The 5,145-nt window shown below is 35.0% G+C and overlaps 1 non-coding gene across 1 annotated transcript; it reads right to left on the reverse strand.

Moving 5' to 3' along the window:
* Positions 1–4,573: 4,573 nt before the first annotated feature.
* LOC141704864 (small nucleolar RNA R71) lies at positions 4,574–4,680 on the reverse strand. The gene has a single exon (XR_012568098.1). It is a non-coding gene; the product is annotated as a small nucleolar RNA R71 (small nucleolar RNA).
* Between the last annotated feature and the right edge of the window lie 465 nt (positions 4,681–5,145).

The raw sequence follows: 5,145 nt of genomic DNA on the forward strand, positions 1-5,145 counted from the left end.
AGCTTCGTTTTGACATAAGAATCACGTTGTTTGGTGTTGTATTCATCAAAAACGATATCGCCGGAGTTTGGGGTTGAAGGTCGCCGGTTTTTGCTTGGGTTTGGCCGGAGAAATCGAAGGGAGGATGAACTGTTGTTGCTGGAGTGTTGAGCAGGTTCGTGGAGATGTTTGGAATCGTTGCAGCCAAGAAGGGATCGAAACGGATGCAGATGGAGGCGTAATTGTGTCGCCGGAAAACTCGCCGGAACCGGCCACCGTTGCCGGATTCTGGGCAGCTGAGTTCGTGTTCTTCGCGACCCGGGTTCGACCCGGTTCCAACCCGGAAATCGACCCGGGTTTGATCCTAAAAACCCAAACTCTGAAATCAGTTTCATGTTTCTGGATTTTTATTTATTTATTTTATTTTATGAAAATTAGAAATTAGTTTTAATAATTATAATAATTAGCTAAAAATTAGATTTAAATTCTGAAAAAATAATATTATTAATTTCTGAATTATTTTATAAATTTATAAATTCGAATTTAATTATTTAATTATTTATCTAATTATTTATTAGTTATCTAATTAATTAATAATTAGGTAATTAATTAGTAATTAGGTAATTAATTAAAGATTAAATAATACGAGTAACTCGTATTTATGCGAGTAGTGATTCGATAATGAGAATTATTATTCGAGCGTTAGTTATTCGAATAATATTGTAATAATTATTCGTATCGTATAAATAGTTATCGGTAATTATCTGTTTAGCGAATCGTACGAGTTTCAATAATAATCTAATAGATCGATAATTATGCGGGAGTTGCGAGTGGCTCGTGAATATACGAGTGATTAATTGTTAAGTGATCTATAATTCGAATAATTCGTAGCTATTCGATGAATAGCGTATCAGTTAATTAAGTTGATTGATTATTTGTAAATAATCGATCTAACCGAATAAATATCGATAAGTTATAAATATTATAATAAATTGTGATTAATCCTAATAATTAGGGATTTATTATTTTAAATTATTAAATAAGTAATTATTAATTATTTATTAATTATTCATTTATTAAATATTTAAAAATTGATTAATTATTTCGATAATTAATCACATAATTCTCAATAAATCGTAACTTCTTCATTTTAACTCCAAAAATTATAAAAAAATTATTTTTGACTTTGATTTTTCTTAAATAATTATTTAAAAATTATTTTAGGATTTAAAAGGTTATAATAATTATTTATATTGAATAATAAATTGAATTATCAGTGTTTAATTCATAACAATTCAACCGTTAGTCCGATTTGAGTGAAACGAAGACCCCTAGACTCAGAAAAATGAGACGAATCCAATAAAAATAATTGTAGGTTATAATTTCTTCTGAAAAAGAGTGGTTGGTGATAATTGATAGTTCGAAGGTCCTAGTAGGGATATAATTGAGCCGAATAAATCCCGAAAAATTATAATAAAATCAGATACGACTAGTAATGCAGGTATAAGCCTAGAATTGATTCTAAAAATAATTATAAATCTAGAAATTAATTGTGTGCTTTACGCGTTACGTGTTATATGTGATTATGTGTATAAATGTGTTGTGTAAATATATGTATATATATATGCGAGTCAGATAGAAACGCATGGGTAGACTGATAAGGTTGCGTGATATCAATTCAAGATACACGTATGTAGTAAATTATCTAAACACCTATCTTTCTATGATTTGTTCAGTGTTAGCAAGGCAGAGCAAGCTAGGGTCAGAAGGCAGTAAGTTAAACCAGGTTAAGTACGCGCAAGGCAAGTTTTTCCCCTATTCTAAATTCAGAATAGTGATTTATATTTCCTTTCTATCGTATCAATTCTCTTTGATAATTATTGTTCATATACACTGTTACCCATTTATATCACTTGTTCCATTTCATTTCAATTCTTGATTTACCCAATTTATTGAATTTCCTGTTCATATTTCAATTCCTTTACCCTATATATACATTCTGGTATATCCTGGTGTTGGGATATATCAATAGCATACCGATTGTTACGGATGCTCAGCCTTGGACTGGATGGTTACTATAAAGGCTGGGTTTTTCCCAGACCATTAATTAATAGGCCATAGTTGCCTGAGTACTCCTTATGTTGGTTGGGTCTATGCAGTTGGGTATAGATCCGCACTATATTCTGACTGATCAGCAGATTATAGTGCATATGTTGGTTCTTGTTTCCAGTCTTGTTCATTTGGCACTCGCCATCATTGGCAAATTATTATCATATACAGATACAGATGGTTATTCAAACCAGCAGATTATCGGTTCATTTATTTCTCTCTCTTTATAATATATATATATTGTTGCAGGCTTGTTGAGCAATTTTGGCTCATTTCTTTTATTGTCACTCCTATTGTTTTACAGTTAAGGTAGAGAATGAAACCCATCAGGACCCGCGTAGTCAAGAAGCGAGTCAAGCAGCGGGACCCTCTTATACCAAGAGTGTTCCTTCCTATTCCTGAAGAGAGCTTTGAATTGCCAGATCAGGTGTAGCAGGATAAGTAGTAATGTTGGGTTGAATAAGAGTTTTGTATAGTTTGAATAAAAGATTGCGTAGTGAAACTATAGATAGAATAAAGTTTTGTAATAAAGAGAGTTCTTGAAACAGGTTTTATTTAGTTGGGTTTGTAATAAAGTGTAGTGCATGATTCTTGTTTCCAACCTCAACCCTTAAAAGATCCTGAGTAGTGATAGTTCGGGGTAATTATTATATTAATATTCCGCTTGTGCAGGTATAGTTGGTAATTGTTGTTAATAATGCCCCAAATCTATACCCCGGATTTGGAGGGTGTTATAAGAAGTCGTTCGAGAACTCAGAAAGACCTATTGAGAACTCATGAATAGTCATTCGAGAACTCAGGAACTGCCTATGGAGAACTCAGGAAATGCTATTGGAGATATCGATAAGTCAGATACCCATTCGAGAACTCAGAGATATCGACAAGTATATATTCATTAGAGAACTCTGAGTTATCGATAAGCCAAAGTCCATTAGAGAACTCTGAGTTATCGATAAACCAAAATTCACTAGAGAACTCATAGTTGTCGATAAGTCAAGACATCAATGAAGTTTCAGAGATATCGACAAGCCAACATGCCTATCGAGATGTCGAGTTCTCTACAACTTAATTGGAGATCTCGAAGTGAAGAAATTTCTCTAAGTACAGAATTGCAGAATAGTTTAATATCCAAGGTTGCAGATCAACAAACAATTCACACAGCTGGAGACAAGTCTACAAAAAGCAGCTTGAGAGATGTGCAAGATCAATGACAAAGATTAACTGACAGATGAGATTAAAGTAAACACGGGATGCTAAAGATATGCTAAGCTAGAAATGGAAGATTCGCTTTTCTATAAATAGAGATGACAAGTGACAGTTTAGAAAAGCTAACAACATGTTTATTATCCACTGTGTAAACCAGCAGTTAACTGAGTTATAAAGTTAACACTGGTCCTCTAGTTAAAGAAACAATCTAGATAGAAAATTGTGTGTTCTCTCTCAAGAAAGAAGCTAAGTTCTAAAACAAGAACTTAGAGATTTTGTAGCAAAACACTGCTTAATTTTTAATATAAAATTAAGTGAGTTTTGAAGATCTTTGTTTTATATATTTGCACAGTTATTTATGTTTAACATCTATTCTACTAAATCATTGGTAACAACCAATTGCTAAAGCCTGAGTCGATCAAAAATCAAATATTTAAGCCAAAACACATTCACCCCCCCTGTGTTGTATTCATACCTAACACATACATTGTGAGTAAGTGTTAATTAAATATATTTAATCAGAGTCTCTGTGGGAACGAACTAGAAATTATTCTATACTACTTGCGAACGCGTATATTTGTGTGATTTAATTAGCGCATGCTTTGTGCACTAACAAGTTTTTGGCGCCGCTGCCGGGGACTCGGTGTTAATTTGTTTAGTTTATGTACTTGCCATCAGTGGTCATTACAATTCATTGATTAAGACTTGTTACTTACTGCTTCCGGTTGTGTTTCAGGTACTCTAGCGAGCGTTTATGCAAACACATTCTCGCACCCGCAAGAGAAATCTAGATACGGCTGAGGAGACAGATACAGCTCTCGACTTTCCGGAGAAGATAGTTTTTGAAGATTCGGATAAAGAGAGTGAAAAGAAAGAACCTGTAACAATGGGTGATCGTATAGTTCAAGCTGATCCAACTCTTATGGACTTTTCTCGGCCTAAAATTGATGACATTCAGTCAAGCATCATTCATCCGGCTATTCAGGCCAATACTTTTGAAATCAATCCGGGCACTATTCAGATGGTGCATAATTCTGTTTCTTTCGGAGGTGCTGCGACTGAAGATCCCAACATGCATATCAGGAATTTTATCGAGATCTATAGTACTTTCAAATATAATGGTGTTACTGATGAGGCTATTAAGATGAGGATTTTCCCATTCTCTCTGAGGGACAAAGCTAAGGACTGGTTATATTCTTTACCAGCTGGGTCTATCACTACTTGGGAAGATCTCGCACAAAAGTTTCTGGTGAAGTTCTATCCAATGGTCAAGACTGCAGCTATGAGGAGTGCTCTTACTCAGTTTACGCAGCAACAAGGAGAATCTATGTGCGAAGCTTCGGAGCGCTACAAGGAGATGTTGAGAAAGTGTCCACATCATGGTATGCCTGACTAGATGGTGATCACTGGTTTCTACAATGGTTAAGGGGCCCAATCTAGGCCCATGCTCGATGCAGCTTCTAGAGGCGCTTTGTAGGCCAAAAGCTATACTGAGGCTTATAATCTCATTAAAACTATGGCTGCAAATGAGTATCAAAACCCAACTCAAAGGATGATGCGTGGGAAGGTAACAGGTATTCTGGAAGTTGATGCAGCTACAGCTATTACAGCGCAGCTCCAAGCGCTGTCTATGAAGGTCGATTCTTTAGCCAACTATGGAGTCAATCAAATAGCTATTGTCTGTGAGCTTTGTGCAGGCTCTCATGCTACGGATTAGTGTTCTCTTGTTAATGAATCTGTTCAGTATGTGAACAATTTTCAGAGATCGCAGCAGCCTGTGCCCGCTACTTATTATCCTAATAACAGAAATCATCCCAATTTCAGCTGGAGCAATAATCAGAATGCCGTTCA

The sequence above is a fragment of the Apium graveolens genome, unplaced genomic scaffold (assembly GCF_009905375.1).
Source record: "Apium graveolens cultivar Ventura unplaced genomic scaffold, ASM990537v1 ctg833, whole genome shotgun sequence".
Classification (NCBI taxonomy): domain Eukaryota; kingdom Viridiplantae; phylum Streptophyta; class Magnoliopsida; order Apiales; family Apiaceae; genus Apium; species Apium graveolens.